The sequence below is a fragment of the Myotis daubentonii genome, chromosome 6 (genome assembly GCF_963259705.1).
Source record: "Myotis daubentonii chromosome 6, mMyoDau2.1, whole genome shotgun sequence".
Classification (NCBI taxonomy): domain Eukaryota; kingdom Metazoa; phylum Chordata; class Mammalia; order Chiroptera; family Vespertilionidae; genus Myotis; species Myotis daubentonii.
This window is the reverse complement of record NC_081845.1, coordinates 98,795,900-98,819,266: the sequence shown is the minus strand read 5'-3', so window position 1 is coordinate 98,819,266 and position 23,367 is coordinate 98,795,900. Positions and strand designations below refer to the sequence as shown.

General features: G+C 43.0%; 1 long non-coding RNA gene and 1 other non-coding gene across 2 annotated transcripts in view; both read right to left on the bottom strand.

The window, feature by feature from the left end:
• Positions 1-23,367, bottom strand: part of LOC132237566 (uncharacterized) — a 228,501-nt gene that overhangs the window by 174,494 nt on the left and 30,640 nt on the right. The window lies entirely within an intron of this gene.
• On the bottom strand, positions 21,646-21,717 carry TRNAA-AGC (transfer RNA alanine (anticodon AGC)). The gene has a single exon. It is a non-coding gene; the product is annotated as a tRNA-Ala (tRNA).

Sequence of the window (23,367 nt, the reverse complement as noted above, 5' to 3'; positions counted from 1 at the left end):
CAGTGGTCAGAGTGGGACCATCCAATTACAACTCCACAGATCCATAAGGGACACACTCAGGGGGCACACTCAGTGAGCACCAAAGCCCCACTGAAGCAAGTCTTGCCTCATAAGGGTGTCTTCAGCACAGAAGTTCTCCCACCTTAGACACAGCTGACTCTCACAGCCAATTGGCCTGGAGGTCAATTCCTCCCAGTGATACCTACATCAATCAAGGCTTAACTACAACAAGACTGTGCACAAAGCCCACAAGAGGGTGCACCAAGAGTGTCTACCTCAGGTAATTGGGGAGGCTGAGCCACTGGGCCCTATAGGACACCTAGCACACAAAGCCACTCTACCAACACAAGGAAGCATAAAAAATGTGGAGACAAAGAAACAGCTCACAAATGACAGAAACGGAGGAAAGCAAACTACTGGATATACATTTCAAAACCACATTTTTAAGGTTTTTCAAGAACTTTCCAGAAACACTGATAAATTTAGTAAGACCCTCAAAAAGTCTGGTGAGACCGCCAATAAATGTAGTGAGACCCTCAAGAAATCTAGTGAGACCCTCAAGGTTATGAAAAAGGACCAACTAGAAATTAAGCATACACCGACTGAAATAAAGGATATTATGCAGAGTTCCAACAGCAGACAAGAGGACCGCAAGAATCAAGGCAAAGATTTGAAATGCGAAGAAGCAAAAAACACCCAACCGGAAAGGCAAAATGAAAAAAGAATCCAAAAATACAAAGATAGTGTAAGGAGCCTCTGGGACAACTTCAAGCATACCAACATCCGAATTATGGGGGTGCCAGAAGAAGAGAGAGAGCAAGATACTGAAAACCTATTTGAAGAAATAATGACAGAAAACTTCCCCTACTTGGTGAAAGAAATAGACTTACAAGTCCAGGAAGCGCAGAGAACCCCAAACAAAAGAAATCCAAAGAGGACCACACCAAGACACATCATAATTAAAATGCCAAGAGCAAAAGACAAAGAGAGAATCTTAAAAGCAGCAAGAGAAAGAAACTCAGTTACCTACAAGGGAATACCCATATGACTGTCAGCTGATTTCTTAACAGAAACTTTGCAGGCCAGAAGGGAGTGGCAAGTAATATTCAAAGTGATGAATACCAAGAACCTACAACCAAGATTACTTTATCCAGCAAAGCTATCATTCAGAATTGAAGGTCAGATAAAGAGCTTCACAGATAAGGAAAAGCTAAAGGAGTTCATCACCACCAACCCAGTATTATATGAAATGCTGAAAGGTATCCTTTAAGAAGAGGAAGAAGAAGAAAAAGGTAAAGTTACAAATTATGAACAACAAATACACATCTATCAACAAGTGAATCTAAAAATCAAGTGAATAAATAATCTGATGAACAGAATGAACTGGTGATTATAATAGAATCAGGGACATAGAAAGGGAGTAGACTGACTATTCTTGTGGGAGGAAAGGGCTGTGGGGGATGCGGGAAGAGACTGGACAAAAATCGTGCACCTATGGATGACAGTGGGGGGGGGGTGGTCAGGGTGGAGTGTGGGGGGGAACCGGGTGGAGGGGAGTTATGGGGGGAAAAAAGAGGAACACATGTAATAATCTGAACAATAAAGATTTAATTTTAAAAAATCAAGTAAAAGCAATAAATAAATAAAGTAAAATAGTAACCATAGCACCTGTCACCTGATCAGTCAGTAAAGAACACTCACAGACCCTTCCTTGCTTCTTCCTCACATGTTCAATGTGCTGTGTTACTCACGGTCGAGGCCAGCACGTTTGAAATACCAATTCTCCTCATAACCAGTCCTGACTTGTGGTATCCGTATCCTTTTCCATTCTTCACCTTGCATTCTTTTGTTATTGCTTTAGGTTACCAGATTGTGATTAACCTGGTTAAAGACTGTTTTTGTGATTTCTCTATTCCAAATCACATGAAAAGACTCTCCTTTAATTTAATCAATGATAAGATTAGGTATAGTTTAAGAGCAGTACCCTAACTAAATTATTTTATCTGATAGGTCGATAGGCTGTGGGTGATGGAAGGGATAAGAAAAAGGAGGGTGCACCAAGAAAGCATAACAAAATGCGGAGACAAAGAAACAGGACAAAATTGTCAATGGAAGATATAGAGTTCAGAACCACACTTTTAAGGTCTCTCAAGAACTGTTTAGAAGCCGCCGATAAACTTAATGAGATCTACAAGAAAACTAATGAGACCCTCGATGTTATATTGGGGAACCAACTAGAAATTAAGCATACACGGACTGAAATAATGAATATTATACAGACTCCCGACAGCAGACCAGAGGAGTGCAAGAATCAAGTCAATGATTTGAAATGCGAGGAAGCAAAAAACACCCAACTGGAAAGGCAAAATGAAAAAAGAATCCAAAAATGCAAAGATAGTGTAAGGAGCCTCTGGGACAGCTTCAAGCGTACCAACATCAGAATTATAGGGGTGCCAGAAGATGAGAGAGAGCAAGATACTGAAAACCTATTTGAAGAAATAATGACAGAAAACTTCCCCCACCTGGTGAAAGAAATGGACTTACAGGTCCAAGAAGCGCAGAGAACCCCAAACAAAAGGAATCCAAAGAGGACCACACCAAGACACATCATAATTAAAATGCCAAGAGCAAAAGACAAAGAGAGAATCTTAAAAACAGCAAGAGAAAGAAACTCAGTTACCTACAAGGGAATACCCATACGACTGTCAGCTGATTTCTCAACAGAAACTTTGCAGGCCAGAAGGGAGTGGCAAGAAATATTCAAAGTGATGAATACCAAGAACCTACAACCAAGATTACTTTATCCAGCAAAGCTATCATTCAGAATTGAAGGTCAGATAAAGAGCTTCACAGATAAGGAAAAGCTAAAGGAGTTCATCACCACCAAACCAGGATTATATGAAATGCTGAAAGGTTTCCTTTAAGAAGAGGAAGAAGAAGAAAAAGGTAAAGATACAAATTATGAACAACAAATATGCATCTATCAACAAGTGAATCTAAGAATCAAGTGAATAAATAATCTGATGAACAGAATGAACTGGTGATTATAATAGAATCAGGGACATAGAAAGGGAATGGACTGACTATTCCTGGGGGGGAAAGGGGTGTGGGAGATGCGGGAAGAGACTGGACAAAAATCGTGCACCTATGGATGAGGACAGTGGGTGGGGAATGAGGGTGGAGGGTGAGGCGGGAACTGGGAGGAGGGGAGTTATGGGGGGAAAAAAGAGGAACAAATGTAATAATCTGAACAATAAAGATTTAATTAAGAAAAAAAATCCAAAAAAAAAATAAATAAATAAATAAAATAAAAATAAAAAGCTTCCTCGGTTGTTTGAATATGCAGTCAAGGTTGAAAACCACTGACCTAGAAAATCTCTATTGAAATGAGCTCCAAGTATCTATAAAGCAGGAGGCATGGAGATGTGCCCCTGCCCGCACCTTCTTTCCTTCATGTTCCTAAGCTTGTCCAGAGCCACTCAGGAAGCCACAGTCATAAGCGTGGTAGGATAGGTCGATGGGATATAACTTAATTAGACCATGCACAGTTCTGCTAGGTAGAGAGAAGCTCTCTCTCTCTCTCTCTCTCTCTCTCTCTCTCTCTCTCTCTCTCTCTCTCTCTCTCTCTCTCTCTCTCTCTCTCTCTCTCTCTCTCTCTCTCTCTCCTACCACAGCTGTCCAAGGGCTGTGGAGTGGCAACTGCCACTAGCTAAACCCCTGGTTTGCAAAGCTGGTCACCAGGAAGAAAGTGGGTTCCATGATAAATCAGGGCCTTTGGGGTAGGAGAATCTTCCCTAAGTCTTGCTCCTTAAACTTTAAATCCAGAGTTTATGTCTGTCACCTGAGAGGCTCTGACCCAGCCTTAAAGAAAGGAAAAACTATAATTTTTTCTGAAATAAATTACATCATGGAAAAGGAGAGTTGATACTGATCACTTAGGGCTAAGGCTCATTTTCATATATCACAACTCTGATCCCTGATAGGAAAAGAATAATGTTTTTAACATTTTAAGAGATGACTATTTTAATCAGGTAAAACCAGATCTATTTTCTGTAGTTTTTCTACCCAAAGAATATTAAGAGGAACTAAAATAGAAAGAAAAGAAGCTAGCTTCTGTGGACATAGAAATGAGCAGAGAGCTGAAAGCTGAGGAAAATTCTTCCATTTGCTAAGCTTTATTCTTTAGGAGTTGTAGAAGGGGTCTGTGCCCTATACATAGGGAATTGTGAATAGCCCATAAGATATCGAGGGCCTGTCCCTGGGGGAGGATATATTTTCCCTGAAATTTTAACCATGGATCTTCCTGAGTGGCCCCCAGAGTTAATAGGACTGAAGTTCCTCTGGAGTGTAGCTGGGTGTTATATGGGGTTTAGCTGAGAGCTGGGGAGATGGGGGCTTCCTCGGAGCCGCTGCCTTGGCCTCCTGGTCTGCTTTGTTATCTCCCTGTGTTACGGGATCATTCCTGACTCGGTGTCTTTCACAGTGTATGACCCTTAAGAAGGCTAGAAAAGGGGAGAGAGGGTCCTAAATGCCAAGCAGGAAGACCTGTGAGGCTTGCAATGATAGTGTCAAGGACTGGGAATGAGCAGTGGAAATAAAGTCTAGGCTGCAACTTAAGGACAAAGCAACAGGAGAGCCTGGGCGGCTGCTTTAGCTCCCTCGGAGAGAAGGGGTCCCTTCGACATCAGGGTGACCAGGTAGGCTCACTGGACAACACAAACCTTCTACCCACTCACAAATAACCAGCTCCAGCCAAAAAGTACACAGCCAGCATTTATATTTATGAACACACTTTAACCACACTCTTACTTTCAAGAAAATATACAGTCAACAAAGTACAAGAGACCTTCTGTAATAAAATCTAAGAGCAGGCGAATTAAAACATGTCTAGCCATCAATATTTCAGTATTTCATGCTGTTCTAAAATATTTAGATGTTTACCATTTAGCCCAGCAATGCTCCAAAGCCTTTAATTTGCCGATTATGCATATGAGGCTGGAGAAAAGGCAGGGGAGGAGGGAGCAGGCCCCACAGCCTGTTCTAGGACTGCAGTTTCCAAGCCTCCCACCACTTGGATTTAAAACTGCCACATTTTTCCTTAGAGATAACAAATTATGAACAACAAATACACATCTATCAACAAGTGAATCTAAAAATCAAGTGAATAAATAATCTGATGAACAGAATGAATTGGTGATTATAATAGAATCAGGGACATAGAAAGGGAGTAGACTGACTATTCTTGTGGGGGGAAGGGGTGTGAGGGATGCGGGAAGAGACTGGACAAAAATCGTGCACCTATGGATGAGGACAGTGGGTGGGGAGTGAGAGCGGAAACTGGGAGGAGGGGAGTTATGGGAGGGAAAAAGAGGAACAAATGTAATAATCTGAACAATAAAGATTTAATTAAATGAAAAAATAAATAGATAAATAAAAGGGCAGTCCAGAGAACCCCTCTCCTCATAACCCCCTGGTATCTCAACAGGTGTCGGGACTGGCATAGGGGCTTAACCACTGCTCTATCATATTTTGAAATCCTGTCTCAGGACCTACAAGAAAGCCTAGATGACATTGGCAAAAGTTTAGTTCACATTCAGGTTCAGACAGACTCACTAGCGGCTGTCACCCTCCAAAATCAGAGAGGACTAGACCTCCTAACAGCAGAGAAAGGGGGGTCTATACCACTTTTTGAAAGACGAATGTTGTTTTTATGTCAATCAGGAATGCCATTAAAAGTTAACAGCAAGGGCTGCAAAGATTAGAAAACATCAATGAAATTCATGGCACTACTGGCTAAAAAGTATAAACTGATATACCTGGCTTCATAGGACCATTAACATTCCTATTCCTCATCCTTGTTTTTGGCCCGTGTGTTCTGTGCCAGTTTTCATCTTTCCTTCAGGACCGGTTTGACCCTTCACCAGCCGGTCTCCCGGGGAAACGATGCAGCTGCACCGCTCGCTCCCCCAGGAGGAATCCACAGTGTTCCAGCGCCTCTCAAAGTCCATCCGTGATCTCCGCGTCCCTCTCAGCAGGAAGCAACTATGGAAGCTATGACCTTCGTCCCTGTGCCACACAACAGAAAGGCTGGCTAGGCCACTTCACAAAGGCATTCCCTTTCGCTCAGGCCGCATTCCACTTGCTAAGACCATTATCCTTCCCCTCTGGACCTTCCCAGGATCCGGACCTGCCCAGAGAATTGTCCGCCCAGAAAAGCCCGCCCAGAGTCCCTTAAAACCTCTGACTCCCCGTCCCTGGGGGCTGGCGCCATTTGGGGGCTCAGCCCACCTGGTCTCCTGGGGACCTAATAAATTCGTAATTCTTCATCCCTTTCGGCCTCGTGCGTTCCTCCCTCGGAGACCCTAACACTTCCAGCCTTTTCATTTGTTATTAAAATTACCACTTTGCTTTACTATTTATCTATGTGCCTTTTTTTTCTTTCTTATTTTTGTTTTCCTGTTTCCATTTCCCTTCTTGAGCATTCCTCCTCCAGTGTCCTTTCTTCCTGTAATAGGTATGTCACTTTTTTTCATCCCTTTCACTGCCTGAATTCTTCCTCTTTTTGTTCCTTCCCCACTTGCACAGGCCCTCTGTGACCTGCATTTTTTCTGGGGCTTTCTTAGTCCCTTTCACTTTTTCTTTTTAACTCATTCAGAAATAGCCATCTTTAGAACAACCTGCTTCTTCCCTATTTTCTTTCATAATAATTTAAGTATTTTAATACCAAAATCATATACCTTTTCCAAACTTAATTAGAAACCTTAATTTTTTGTGACAACTGAAAGCAAATAATGAGCATTCTTTAGATTGGAAAATTTATGAACACATTTTATCACTTTCAGAAACAGGCTCTTTTTCATTGGCAAATACACCTTCATTTTTCAAGAGGCATCGTAGAGATAATATGAATCGTTCCTTTAATGCCCCCCCAGTGCTGGACCAGGGGACCTCAGGCCATGCTCCCCACCCTGGTGCTGGACCGGGGGGCCACAGGCTGCACCCCCTGCATGGTAGGGCTTGACAGGAGACCCCAAGACATGCCCTTTGCCCAAGCCCAGGCCAGGGGACCTCAGGCTGCACCCACCTGGTGGGGTTTGATGGGGAACCTCATGCTGTGACCCCTGCCCTGGCGCCATGCCAGGGGACCTGAGGCTGCACCAGGGGACCTGAGGCTGTGCCCCCCGCCCAGCGGGGTTTGACAGGGGACCTCAAGGCGTGCCCACCACCCCAGCTTGGAGGACCTCAGCCTGCGCTGCCCAACCCAGCACCAGGCCAGGGAACCTGAGGCTTCACCCCAGGCCCAGCATGCACTGGAGGACCTGACACTGCGCCTCCCGCCCGGCACTGGGCCAGGGGACCTGAGGCTGTGCCCCCTGCCTGGTGGGGCTTGACAGGGGTGGGGCTGGCCAGGTCTGAATCTCACACAATGGAGGTGGGGCCGGCTGGGTCTGGGTCTCGCGCAACTTCGAGGTGCACGCGGGTGGGCAGGGACTTGACTCTGGGTCCCGCGGCGCACCCAAGACTCTGACAGGAGGAAGATTTTCATATACATTTTACTAATTTTCTTTCATCTCTGACACTTCTATTATAGAGAAAAGGCAAATATTAAAATATTTCCTCTAATTAATTTCCTTTTAAATGGGCATGAATTTTGTGCACCTGGCCACTAGTTGGTTAATAAAATCATGTAGGTTTCAGGTATACAATTCTATATTACATCATCTGTATATGGTATTGTGTGTTCACCATCCCAAGTCAAGTCCCCTTCCATCACCACTTATCCCCCCTTTACCCTCTTCTATCTCCCCTACTGCCCTTCCCTCTGGCAATCACCACACTTGTCTGTGTCCATGAGTCTTTCTTTTTTTCCCTCCCCCTTTTTTCCCCCCAGAGAACAGAGCTATCAATCTGTTCTCTGTATCCATAAGTCTATCTGCGTTTTGGTGTTGGTTTATTTTGTTCATTAGATTCCACATATAAGTGGTTTTGGGGGGAAAGCTTCTTATATTTTAAAAAGTTGGCCTAGCCTGGCTCAAACTCACAGCTGTTGATTTCTCGGGAGTCTCCAGTGCTTTCTCTCCTTTGAAACAATTTTAAACTTAATAAATGCTGGAAAATAAAAGTAGTACCAAAAATACCCATATACATTTTGCCCAGATTGAGCTATTGTTAATGTTTTACTCCATTTGCTTTGTCATTTGCTTCCTCTCTCTCCCATTTGAGAGTAAGTTTCAAAATACATCATGCTCATTTGCCTAAGTACTTTACTACAAAACTTCAGTACATTTAACATTGATGGGATGCATTTAATCTATGGTCTGCACTACAACATGAGCAGTTTCCCTCTTGAGTACAGGACCTCAGCTGGTCATTCAGCTGGCATGTCTTTTTAGTTTCTTTGATCTGGAATACATCGACAGCCCTTCTTTGTCTTTTATGACATTGACATGCTATTTGAACAAGACTGCTTTTTCTGTCTCTCTTTTTCAACTGGCTCCTCCTCCCCTCACCTCCTCTTCCCTCCCCTCCACTCTCCTCCCCTCCCCTCTCCTCCCCCCTCCTTCCCTCCCCTCTTTTCCATTCTCCTTCCCTCCCCTTCCCTCTTCTCCCCTCCCCTCCCCTCCCCTCCTTCCCTTCCCTTCCTTTTCCTCCCCTCCCCTTCCCTTCCCTTCCCTTCCATTCCCTTCCCTTCCCTTCCCTTCCCTTCCTTTCCCTCCCCTTCCTTTCTCTTATCTCAAGAAGTTGAGAAGGAGATGCTCAGCACCAGGTGTGTGTGGTGGAGTCAGAAGACATTCATTCTCTTTCAGTAAACCAGCACCTCTGGACAGTATTTCTGCTCAAAGTTGGTCTTGGAAGACTAGTGGGGTTGATGCTGTGTCCTTTACAGGAGTCTTAAGACATCTTTAGTTTCTGGCTTTGTTCCTTTTGGAATATACCATCTGGAAGCTGCCATGTGAGCAGTCTGACTACTATAGGATCGCCATGCTGTGAGAAGGCCCACGCTAGAACCATGGAGAGAATGGTCAACAGAAAGCCATAACGGGGTCCACCAGAAAGAAGTCTTTTTGGACCTTTGAGCCCACTACCAGCTAAAGGCAGAGCAGCCAATAATCCCAGCTGGTGTTGAGGCTCAGAAAACAATGTGTCCTAGAATTTGGCATATCTGGAAAGTGTTCCCTGGGCACTTGAAAAGAATGCATATTTTTCTGCTTGAGGTTGAAATGCTCTGAAGTACCCATTAAATCTCTCTGTTCTAGTGTGTCATTTAAGACCCCTGTTTCCTTGTTGACTTTCTGTCTGGAAGATTATCCATTGATGCCAATGGCATGTTAAAGTTCCCTACTATGACTGTATTACCTTTGATCTCTCCTTTATGGTCATCAATATTTGCTTTATATATTTAGGTTTTCCTATGTTGAGGGCATAAATGTTTCCAAGAATTATATTCTCTTGTTGGATTGATCCCTTTCTTATGATATAACGTCCTTCTCTCTTAGGGTGGCCTTTATTTTAAAGTCTATTTTGTCAGATATGAATATTGCTACTCCTGTTTTTTTTTGTTGATGTTCTATTTGCATAAAATACCTTTTTCCATCCCTTTACTTTTTAAAAAAAATTCTTTACTGTTTATAGTATAACATATAGTATTACATATGCCTTCTTTACCCCCCTTGTCCTCTCCCCGGCCACCTCCACCCCCAGCACATGCCCTCACCCCCTAGTGTCTGTGTCCATGGGTTATGCTTATATGCATGCATACAAGTCCTTTGGTTGATCTCTTACCTCCCCTCTGCCCCGTCCCCTACCTTCCCTCTGAAGTTTGATGGTCTGTTCGATGCATCTGTCTCTGGATCTATTTTTGTTTATCAGATTATGTTGTTCATTATATTCCACAAATGAGTGAGATCATGTGATATTTATTTTCTCCGATTGGCTTATTTCACTTAGCATAATGCTCTCCAGTTCCATCCATGCCGTTGCAAATGGTAAGAGTTCTTTCTTTTTCACAGCAGTGTAATATTCCGTTGTGTACATATACCACTGTTTTTTCAATCCACTCATCTGCTGATGGGCCCTTAGGCTGTTTCCAAATCTTAGCTATTGTAAATTGTGCTGCTATGAACATAGGGGTGCATTTGTCCTATCTGATTGGTGTTTCTGATTTCTTGGCATCTATTACTGGAAGTGGGATTACTGGGTCAAATGGCAGATCCATTTTTAATTTTTAGAGGAAACTCCATACTGTTCTCCACAGTAGCTGCACCAGTCTGCATTCCCACCAGCAATGCACAAGGGTTCCTTTTTCTCCGAATCCTTGCCAGCACTTGTCATTTGTTGATTTGTTGATGGTAGCCATTCTGACAAGTGTGAGATGGTATTTCATTGTCATTTTGATTTGCATCTCTCAGATAATTAGTGACTTTGAGCATGTTTTCATATGTCTCTTGGCTTTCTGAATGTCCACTTTCAAAAAGTGTCTATTTAGATCCTTTGTCCATTTTTTGATTGGATTGTTTATCTTCCTTTTGTTAAGTTGTATGAGTTCCCTATAAATTTTGGAGATTAGACCCTTATCGGATATAACATTGGCAAATATGTTCTCCCATGCAGTGGGCTTTCTTGTTTTGCTGATGGTTTCTTTTGCTGTGCAGACGCATTTTATTTTGATGTAGTTTCATTTGTTTATTTTCTCCTTAGTTTCCATTGCAGTAGGAGCTGTATCCATAAAGATATTGCTATAACATATGTTTAATATTTTGCTGCCTATGGATTCTTCTAAGATTTTCATGGTTATCCATCTTACGTTTAAGTCCTTTATCCATTGTGAGTTTATTTTTGTGTATGGTGTAAGTTGGTGGTCTAGTTTCATTTTTTTTTTTTTTGCATGTATCTGTGCAATTTTCCCAACACCATTTATTGAAGAGACTGTCTTAACTCCATTGTATGCTCTTGCCTCCTTTGTCAAATATTAATTGAGCATAATGGCTTGGGCTGATTTCTGGGTTCTCTTCTCTGCTCCATTGGTCTATATGTCTGTTCTTGTGCCAGTACCAGGCAGTTTTGACAACAGTGGCTTTGTAATATAGCTTTAAATCTGGTATTGTGATCCCTCCAATTTTTTTCATTTCTCAGGATTGCTGCGGCTATTCTGGGTCTTCTTTTATTCCATATGAATTTTTGGAGAGTTTGTTCTAGGTCTGTGAAATATGCCATTGGTTTTTTAATGGGGATTGCATTAAATCTATAGATTGCTTTGGGTAATATGGACATTTTAATGATGTTGATTCTACCAATCCATGAACATGGTATATTCTTCCATTTGTTTATGTCTTCCTCTATCTCTTTTTTCAATGTCCTGTAGTTTTCCGAGTACAGGTCTTTTTTCCTTCTTAATTAAGTTTATTCCTAGGTATCTTAATTTTTTGTTGCAGTTACAAATCGGATTGCTTCTGGTTGTTTGTTTTTCTTTCTGTGAGTTCATTATTGGTGTATAAAAAAGTCATAGATTTCTGGGTGTTAATTCCATCCTTTTACTTTTGATCTATGTGTTTCTTTGTTTCTAAGGTGACTCTTTTGTAGACAGTATATATGGGTCATATTTTCTTTCTTTCTTTCTTTCTTTCTTTCTTTCTTTCTTTCTTTCTTTCTTTTTTAATCCTCACTCCAGGATATTTTTTCATTGATTTTTAGAGAGAGTGAAGGGAGAGGAAAAGACAGAGAAATGTTGATGTGAGAGAAACACATCAATTGGTTGTCCCCCCCGATCTGCAGGGTTATGTGTCCTTTACTGTAATCAAACCCAGGACCCTTCAGTCCACAGGGTGACACTCTATCTACTGAGCCACCAGCTAGGTCTTGGGTCATATTTTCTTATCCATTTATTTATGTCTTTTTATCAGAGCATTTAATTCATTTGAAGTGATTATTGATAGGTATGTATTTACTTCCATTTTATTATTTAATTATGTTCTTTTTTTTAAAGTCCCTTTAACATTTCTTTTAATAGTGGTTTGGTGTAATAAACTTAACACATTGTTTGCGGGTAGTTTTTATCGCGCGCTAACAGGTGGCGCTGGCCATTTTTGCTAATTTTTTGCACAAATAGCAACGTTCAGTAAAATTATGATAACTTTAGTTTACGTATTTATACGTTACCCGCATTCTACCGCTAGTCTATAAAAAATGTATTAATACGTGTCCCGCGCTCTACTACACTGGTAGAACGTATAAATACGTAAAACATGTAAACATGTTTCCCACATACAATGTGTTAATAAGCTGTTTCATGTCTGTGAAGCTCATTATTTCTCCTTGAATGTCAAATGACAGCCTTGCTGGGTAGACTAGAATTGGTTGTAGGTCCTTGCTTTCATCACTTTGAATATTTCATGTCAGTCTTTTCTAAGCTAAGGCATCTTAACTTTAAAAAGTATGTCTTTTGAAGAAGGAACAGCTGAATCAAACAACACCCACCTGGAACTGGCAAATTAAACACAGCTGGTGAGGCAATCTGCAGATGAAAAGGTCAGATATCACCTAGAGAAAGTCAACACAGGAGAGAGAGCACTACATAACCAGAAACCCTGAGAGGAGCATTCATGGGGAGACAAAGAAACAGCCCACATATGAAAGAAAAAGAGGAATTGCCAGAGAAGGAAGTAAATGAAATGGAGGCAAGCAATATGAAAGAGAAAGAATTCAGAGCAATGATCATAAGGTGGCTGAAAAGGATGGAAGACAAATTCAGCAATATGTGTAAGAACCAAGAGGAAATGAAGAACCAAAAATAAATGAAAAATGACATTGTTGCAATAAAGAGCTCAATAGAAAGCATCAACAGTAGACTAGAAGAAGTGGAGGACCACATCAGTGAGCTAGAAGGCAAGGTAGGAAGAAAAACCAGAGCAGAGCAGCATTTAGAAAAAAAACCTTTAAAAACAGGGGAGCCTAAGGGAACTTTGGGATAATACAAAACGAAACAACATCAACATAATAGAGATGCCAGAAGGAGAGGAAACTGAGCAAGGAATAGAAAACCTGTTTAAAGAAATAATAACAGAAAACTTCCCTGATATCAGAAAGAAAAAACTCACACAAGTCCAAGAAGCTCACAGAGTCCCAAACAAGATAAACCCCAAAAGATTGACACCAAGACACATTATAATTAAACTGTCAAACACCCAACGACAAAGTAAGAATCTTAATGGCTGCCAGAGAGAGACAGAAAGTTACCTACAAAGGATCTCCCATCAGACTATCAACTGATTTCTCAACAGAAACACATCAGGCCAAAGGGAATGGGATGAAATATACAAAGTCATGCAAAGCAAGGGTCTGAATCCAAGAACACTGTACCCAACAAGGCTATCAATCAAAATTGAGGGTGAAATCGGGAGCTTCACAGACAAAAGAGGACTACAGTAATCTGTTGCCGCCAAACCATCAATGCAAGAAATGCTAAAGCATCTGCTGTAAAAAAATAAATAGGAAGGGAAGAAGAAACACAGGCATAAAGAATAAAAATGGCGACAAACAAGTACTTATTAATAATAACTTTAAATGTAAATGGGTTAAATGCCCCAATCAAATGACATAGGGTTGCTGACTGGATAAGAAAACATGACCCATTTATCTGCTCTCTACAGGAAACCCACTTCAGATCAAAGGACTCACATACACTGATGGTGAAGGGATGGAAAAAGGTTTTTCAAGTGAATGGAAATGAAAAAAGGCTTGGGTAGCAGTACTTATATCTGACAAATTACACCTCAAGGTGAAGGCCATAACAAGAGATAAGGAAGGCCACTTCATAATACTAAAGGGAGCAATTCAACAAGAAGATATAATTCTGGTAAACATATATGCACCCAATACAGGAACACCCACATACAGAAATAAAACTTCTGGGGGTATCAATGGAGAGATTCACAGAAATACAGTCATAATAGGGGACTTTGAAAAAAACTAAGATGGCGGCATAGATAAACACCGGGAAATTGTCGCCTCCCACAACAATTGAAAAATACCGCAAAGGACAGAGCGAACATCATCCAGAAAAACAGGAAGGCTGGCTGAGTGTAAATTCTACAACTAGAAGGAAAGAAAAGCACACGGAGAGCCAGAGGAGCTGCGGAGGTGAAGTGCAGATGTACGGTGGCTTGCGCGCGCGGCGCGGAAAGAGGGTGGCACCTGAGAACGCGGCTGTCTTTTTGAATCACAAGCTCCCGACTGCTCTGAACTCCGGTTCCGGGAAGTCTCTGGGGACCCAGGACTCATACGGGAAGCTGGACTGTCGGGCAGTGGGCGAACTTGAGGGCGGCTTTCCCTCAGAGGTGCTTGCAGCAACTATCAGGTCACTGAGACCCGTGAATCCTTAGGGCTGGGCGGAGAATCAGCCATAGCTCTTTGCTCCGCCCTTTGATTCCCTGAGACCCCGCCCCACCCAGGCTGCGGCAGAGGCTTTTGCATGTGAATGTACCTAACTGCAGCGGAGCCAGGCAGACCCGGAACTTCCAAGAGAAGGCCCAAGGCCCCGCAGCGGCTTGCATTGCTTCACAGCTGAGCCTCTTCGTGGCTCCTGCTGTGTGGCCTCAGGCAGAGGCTGAATCAGCATCTCCTTAGATCCAGGAGCCACTGTACCCTGTGATCAGAGGGGGACCATCCAGATTGCAACTCCTCAGATCCATAAGGGACACACTCAGGGAGCAGACTCAGTGAGCACCAAAGCCCCACTGAAGCAAGTCTTGCCCCCAGAAGGGTGTCTTCAGCACAGAAGTTCTCCCACTTCAGACACAGCTGATTCTCACAGCCAATTGGCCTGGAGGTCAATTCCTCCCAGTGATCCTACAACAACCAAGGCACCAAGAGTGCACCAAGAGTGTCCACCTCAGGTAACTGGGGAGGCTGAGCCACTGGGCCCTACAGGACACCTAGCACACAAAGCCACTCTATCAACACAGGGAAGCAGCCAAAATGCGGAGACAAAGAAACAGGTCACAAATGGCAGAAATGGAGGAAAGCAAACGACTGGATATAGAGTTCAAGGCCACGTTTATAAGGTTTTTCAAGAATTTTATGGAAACCGCTGATAAATTTAATGAATCCCTCAATAAGTATAGTGAGACCATGGAGGACATGAAAAAGGACCAACTAGAAATTAAGCATACACTGACTGAAATAAAGAATAATTTACAGAGATCCAACAGCAGACAAGAGGATCCCAAGAATCAAGTCAAAGATTTGAAATACAAAGAAACAAAAAAGACCCAACCGAAAAGAAAAAAGAAAAGAGATTCCAAAAATATGAAGATAGTGTAAGGAACCTCTGGGACAACTTCAAACGTACCAACATCAGAATTATAGGGGTACCAGAAGGAGAGAGAGGGCAAGATATTGAAAACCTTTTTGAAGAAATAATGTCAGAAAACTTCCCCTACCTGGTGAAAGAAATGGACTTACAAGTCCAGGAAGCGCAGAGAACCCCAAACAAAAGGAATCCAAAGAGGACCACACCAAGACACATCATAATTAAAATGCCAAGAGCAAAAGATAAAGAGAGAATCTTAAAAGCAGCAAGAGAAAGACAGTCAGTTACCTACAAGGGAGTACCCATACGACTGTCAGCTGATTTCTCAACAGAAACCATGCAGGCCAGAAGAGAGTGGCAAGAAATATTCAAAGTGATGAATAGCAAGAACCTGCAACCAAGATTACTTTATCCAGCAAAGCTATCATTCAGAATAGAAGGTCAGATAAAGAGCTTCTCGGATAAGAAAAAGCTAAAGGAGTTCATCACCACCAAACCAGCATTATATGAAATGCTGAAAGGTATTCTTTAAGAAGAGGAAGAAGAAAAAGGAACTGTTACCATTTGCCACAGCATGGATGGAACTGGAGAGCGGATAAATACCACAGGATCTCACTCATTTGTGGAATATAATGAACAACATAAACTGATGAACAAGGGCTGATCCAGAGATGGAGAGGCATTGATTGGACTGTCGGGCCTTGGAGGGAAGGTAGGGGAGGGTAGGGGTAAGGGGGTAAGATCAACCAAAGGACTTATATGCAAGCATATAGGCCTAACCAATGGACATGGACAACGGGGGAGGTGAGGGCATGAGCTGGGGGGGGGGGGGTAGAGGGTAACGTGGAGACAAGGACACATATGTAATATCTTAATCAATAAAAAAAAAAATAGGGGACTTTAATACCCCACTAACACCACTGGACAAATCCTCTAAACAAAAAATTCAGCAAAAAAACCCATCAATTCTAAATGACTCACTAGATCAGATGGAATTAATTGACATTTTCAGAACATTTCACCCCAAAGCTACAGAATTTACATTCTTCTCAAGTGCACATGGGTCATTTTCAAAGATAGACCACATATTGGGACACAGTCAAAGTCTCTTCAAGTTCAAGAAGATAGAAATCATATGAAGCATCTTCTCAGATCACAATGGCATAAAACTAGAAATCAACTAAATAAAAACAATTAAAAAAATCAAACACATGGAGGCTAAATAGCATGCTACTAAACAATGATGGGGTTGCCAAAGAGATCAAAGAAGAAATAAAAAGCATCATGGTAACAAATGACAATGAAAACACAACAATCCAACATCTATGGGACACAGTGAAAGCAGTCTTGAGAGGGAAGTTCATAGCTCTACAGGCCTACCTCAAAAACAAGAAAAAATTGGAATAAATTATCTAACCCTACACTCAAAGAGTTAGAAAGAGAGCAACAAGAAAAGTCCAGGGTACGCAGAAGGAAGGAAATAATAAATATCAGAGCGGAGACAAACAACATAGAGACCAAAAAAAACAAACAATACAAAAGATCAACAAAACCAAGAGCTGGTTCTTGGAAAAGATAAACAAGATTGATGAACCTCTAGCCATACTCACCAAGAAGCAAAGAGAGAGAGGACCCAAATAAACAGAATCAGAAATTAAAGAGGTGAAGTAACAACCGATTCCACAAAAATACAAACGATTATGAAAAAATACTATGAACAACTCGATTCCAACCTAATGGACAACCTAGATGAAATGGACATATTCTTAGAAATATAAAAGCTCCCAAAACTCAATCAAGAAGAATCAAAAAACCTGAGGAGGCCAATAACTACCAAAGAAATTGAAGCAGCTATCAAAAATCTTCCATCAAACAAAAGCCCTGGTCCAGACAGCTTTACAGGGGAGTTCTACCAAGCATTCAAAGAAAAACTAAAACCAATCCTTCTCAGACTATTCCAAAAAATTCAAGAGGAAGGCACACTTCCAAGCTCTTTCTATGAAGCCAGCATTACCCTAGTCCCAAAACCAGATAAAGACCCCACAAAAAAAGAGAACTAGCCAGAACCGGTTTGGCTCAGTGGATAGAGCGTCAGCCTGCGGACTAAAAGGTCCCAGGTTCGATTCCTGTCAAGGGCATGTACCTGGGTTGCGGGCACATCCCCAGTAGGAGATGTGCAGGAGGCAGCTGATCGATGTTTCTCTCTCATCGATGTTTCTAACTCTCTATCTCTCTCCCTTCCTTTCTGTAAAAAATCAATAAAATATATTTTTAAAAAAAAGAGAGAGAGAGAGAACTACAGGTCAATATCCTTGATGAACATAGATGCTAAAATCCTCAACAAAATTCTAGCAAATCAGATCCAGCATTACATTAGAAAGATCATACACCATGACCAAGTGGGATTTATTCCAAGAATGCAAGGATGGTACAATATGCATAAATCAATAAATGTGATATATCACATAAATAATCTGAGAGACAAAAATCACATAATCATATCAATTGATGCAGAAAAAGCATTTTACAAAATCCAACACACTTTCTTGATAAAAACTCTCAGCAAAGTGGGAATAGATGGATCATACCTCAACATAATAAGAGCCTTATAGGACAAACCTATAGACAACATCATACTCAATGGGTCAATACTAAACTCATCTCCCCTAAGAATAGGAACAAGACAGGGATGCCCACTTTCACCACTCCTGTTTGATATAGTACTGGAAGTGCTAGCCGTAGCGATCAGACAAGATGAAGAAATAAAAGGCATTCAAATTCGAAAAGAAGTAAAACTGTCCTTATTCGCAGATGACATGATACATAGAAAACCCCAAAGACTCCATCAAATAACTATTAGACCTAATAAATGAATTTGGCAATGTAACAGGATACAAAATTAACACCCAGAAATCTATGGCCTTTTTATCCACCAATAATGAACTCACAGAAAGAGAAACTAAAAAAAAATCCCATTTACCATTGCACTAAAAAAAATTAAGATACCTAAGAATAAACTTAATCGAGTAGGAAAAAGACCTGTACTCAAAAAACTACAGGATATTGAAAAAAGAGATAGAGGAAGACATAAACAAATGGAATAACATACCGTGTTCATGGATTGGTAGAATCAACACCATTAAAATGTCCATACTACCCAAAGCAATCTACAGATTCAATGCAATTCTTATTAAAACACAACAGCATATTTCAAAGATCTAGAGCAAACTCTCCAAAAACTCATTTGGAATAAAAAAAGACCCTGAATAACCACAGCAATCCTGAGAAAGAAGAACAAAGTTGGAGGGATCACAATACCAGATATCAAGCTATATTACCAAGCCATGGTTCTCAAAACTGCCTGGTACTGGCACAAGAACAGACATATAGACCAATGGAACAGAACAGAGAACCCAGAAATCAACCCAAGCCATTATGCTCAATTAATATTTGACAAAGGAGGCAAGAGCATACAATGGAGTCAAGACAGTCTCTTCAATAAATGGTGCTAGGAAATTTGGTCAGATACATGCAAAAAAATGAAACTAGATCACCAACTTACACCATACACAAAAATAAACTCAAAATGGCTATAGGACTTAAAAGTAAGATGGGAAATTATAAAAATCCTACAAGACTCCATAGGCAGCAAAATAGCAGACATATGTCATAGCAATATCTTTACAGACACAGCTCCTAAGGCAATGGAGACTAAGGAGAAAATAAACAAATGGGACTACATCAAAATAAAATGCTTCTACACGGTAAAAGAAACCATCAACAGAACAACAAGAAAGCCCACTGCATGGGAGATCATATTTGCCAGTGATATTTCTGATAAGGGTTCAATCTCCAAAATTTACAGAGAACTCATACAACTTAACAAAAGTAAGATAAATGATCCAATCAAAAAATGGACAAAGGATCTAAATAGACACTTTTCGAAAGAAGACATACAGATGGCCAAGAGACATATGGAAACATGCTCAAAACCACTAATCATCCCGAGAGGTGCAAATCAAAACAACAATGAGGTACCATCTCACACCTGTCAGAATGGCTATCAGAAACAAATCAACAAACAACAAGTGTTGGAGAGGATGTGGAGAAAACAGAACCCTCGTGCACTGCTGGTGGGAATGCAGACTGGTGCAGCCACTGTAGAGAACAGTATGGAGTTTCTTCAATATGTTAAAAATGGATCTGCCATTTGACCCAGTGATCCCACTTCTAGGAATAAATCCCAAGAAACCAGAAACACCAATCAAAAAGGATATATGCACCCCTATGTTCATAGCAGCACAATTTACAATAGCTAAAATTTGGAAACAGCCTAAGTACCCAACAGTAGATGAGTGGATTGAAAAACTGGGGTACATCTACACAATGGAATACTATCTATATACATATATATAAAAGCCTAAGCAACCGTTCCGACTGGCAGACCGATCGCTATGCCTCGCACTGACCACCAGGGGGCAGACGCTCAATGCAGGAGCTGCCCCCTGGTGTCACTGTGTTTCCATAGCCAACCTCCCACGGTTCCTCCCCCGAGCCGGCTGCCCCAATCGGGACTGGGAGAGATGGCCCCAATCAGCCCCAATTGCCGGCCAGGCTGAGGGACCCCATCCATGCACGAATTCGTGCACCAGTCCTCTAGTCCTATATAATAAAGGGATAATATTCAAATTAACCCTCATGCCATCATGCTGTCACAAGATGGCGGTGTGCACAGTGGGGGTGGGGCCGGTTGCTCCCCGCTAGCTGCCGAAATTACCACACCCCTGCAGGGGTCCGGGAGGTCCAGCAGCCGCTCTGCACACCTGCCGCCACAGTTCCTGAGGCCCTGCAGGGGAGCAGGAGCCCAGCGCTGCTCCACATGCCTGCCACTAGGGTCTCTGTGACCATGCCAATGGGCGGGGCCCAGCAGCAGGTGCACGGCTTTCCCAGATTTCCCTCAGGGGACTGGTCCCCAGGGGGCTGGTCCCTGCTGCTGCTCCGCATGGCTTCCACCAGGGTGGCCAGCCTGGCAGGGGAGGGCAGTTGGGGGCAAGATCAGGCTGGCAGGGGAGGGCAGTTGGGGGCAATCGGGCTGACAGGGGAGCATTTAGGGGGTGATCAGGCTGGCAGGCAGGCAAGCGGTTAGGAGCCAGTAGTCCCAGATTCCCAGATTGGAAAAGGTGCAGACTGGGCTGAGGGACACCCCCCCCCCCCCCCCCAGTGCACGAATATCGCTTCTTGATTCAGTTCACAGCATTCAGACCAATAATTCTAAAACATTAATATGCAAAGAAATCACTCTGAGATCCTGCCGAAACGCTGGCTAGTTCAGTAGGTCTGGGATGGAGCTGATATTCTGCATTGCCCAGAAATTCTCCTGTGCTGCCCACTGTAGGTCCCAGGTTCACACTAACCAGAGGTGTGGGAAATTCCACTCTGACAGATGGCGTATCTGTCCTGGGTAAAATTATTTCTGTTTCAGTGGTTCTCAGCCTTCCTAACGCCGCGACCCTTTAATACAGTTCCTCATGTTGTGGTGACCCTCCATTTCATTGTTACAAATTGAACATAATTAAAGCATAGTGACTAATCACAAAAACAATATGTAATTATATATGTGTTTTACAATGGTCTTAGGTGACCCCTGTGAAAGGGTCGAGACCCACAGGTTGAGAACCGCTGGTTTAAGCTGTCTAGTTATTCAATTCTCTAGTTAAAGTCAGAACAACACCAGAAATTAATCTTAGAGATCTTCAACCGAATATACTTCTCAATTTCGGTGGAAGTGTGGCTTCTGCACATTCATTAATGAAAGTGAATTTCTGTTTCACAATTTGGAAGGTTCCGCTTTTCTTCTTGCTCAACCTGCTGTGATCACGATCAACGTGGCTCAAAAACAACAAGCAACTGAGACACACTGAGAATCTATGGGCTTTGTTATTGAATTTATTGGCTTGACATTGGTTAATAAGATTACATAGGATTTAAGTGTACAATTCTATGATACATGCCTATGATCTATGCCTGTAAAAAGAAGGGTCAATTGAGGCAAACTCAGGAAATAATGCGTTTTTCAAAAGTAGAACTAATTTTAAAATCTGGATTTTGAAAAGTTTTTCTTTTGTTAAATCTTTCCATCCTTATCTTTTCTTATATAACGGAAAATGGAACCAAAAGTCAGTTTGGTGATGAGCTTGTGTTTCGGAATCTCCAGCCTAGTCTTCATTCGCCTTTTGCTTTCGCTTCCTCAGACACACCAGGTGTGGACAAGCCCGAGGGTTTCTTTTTTGAGCAAGGAAAACTATGAAATATTTTAAAAAGGAACGCAACTTCCAACGTGGAGGTGCCGGGGATTGAACCCGGGGCCTCGTGCATGCTAAGCACGCGCTCTACCACTGAGCTACACCCCCTTGCGGCAAGTTAGGCTGCTCTTGGGGATAAACGCAGGAATGAAACAGCCATTTAAGACCTGGAACCAACCCCAAATGCACTCGGAGTCCGCTGTCTGCAATCCCAACCCACTGACGGCCTGACCCCGGCCCTGCGGTCCCCACAGGGGTCCTGCGGGCGCTCCCCGCCGCCCTCGAGGGGCCGAGACGACGAATTTTCTCTCGTGTCTCTCTCTTCTCTCTCCCCGGCTGCTCCAGGGGCTGCGTGGGTTCAAAACCAGGGCCTCGGTTCCCGAAGCAGCGCGGGGAGATGAGGGACAGAGCAGGGCTGTGGCTGCGGGTCGCGGAGAAGAGGGGGCGCGTCCCTCGCGGGCAGACACCCCGCGGGGCGAAGACCGCTGGCCAGCAAGGCCCCGAGCGAGGTCAGGGTCAGGTCCCGGCGAGGTCCGGGCTAGGTCAGGGCGAGGTCTGGGGTCCGCCCTGCGCGGAGGGCTGGCTCACCGACCGTCTCCTTCTCCGAAGCTCTGAGCCTCCCCTTGCAGCTCAACAAGCAGAGCTGCGGCTCACACTGGGGGAGTGGCTTATATAAGGAAGAACAAAAGCCATAATAAAGCAATGTAAATAGGACCTCCAGTCAGAGGTTAAAAGGTTAATATAACAGTGAAAAAGAAATGAATCAAATTCTTAGCTCAAGATGTTGCAAAATAAGCCAAAAGAATGTAAAAACAAGGTTTGATTGAGGCAAACTCAGAAAATAATGCATTTTTAAAAGAAAAACTAATTTTAAAAATCTGGATTTTGAAAAGTCAACAAAATAGACAAACTTCTAACCAACCTAATTTAAAAAGGGGGAGTGCAAATACACCAACTAGAACTGACTGGAGGAGAAACCATCTAAACATACCCTTTTAGGCTGGTGCCATCTTAGGGCTCAGCCCATCTGGTATCCAGATGACCTAATGCATTTATAACTTTACTAGAGGCCCAGTGCATGAAATTTGTGCACGAAGGCAGTCCCTAGGCCTGGCTGGTGATAGAAGTGTGAGTGTCTGGCCTGGAAGGGCAGGTCCCAGCTAACCCCTGGGCCCTGGGCAGCACCTGGGCCACCCCCCCCCCCCTTCCCTGGCTCCCGCACTCCCCATACGCCTGAGTCATCAGCCCCCACCCGGCTCCCCTCAGAGCCTGGGAGCCCGGTGATGGCCCTGCCCTGCACTGTCGCCACTGGTCACCGCCTGTGGGGCGATCTGCGGGGCAATCAGGCCCTGCTCACACCCGCCTTGGCTTGGCACTGCCTGCTCACCTACTCCACCATCCCACCGTGGTCCCCTCTCGTGGGGCCCATCAGGGCCATCAGCACCTCCACTCCCCTCCCCCCCCCCCCCCAGCACTGCATCGCCAGTGCCCGCCATGTTCTGCACAGCCCCCTGGTGGTCAGTGCACGTCATAGGGAGCAGTCTCACTCCTGGTGGAGAAGACAATTTGCATATTAGGCTTTTATTATATAGGATAATCCCCTACAAAAAAAAAAAAAACATTTCTTTTTAAAAATCATAAGAAGCATTATAACAACTCAGCAAACGATTTGAAACTTAGATGCAGTGGACTCTGTGTATAAATACAGCATTCCCAGATTAATCCGGTAGACACAGAAGTCCAAACAGACTCTAATGA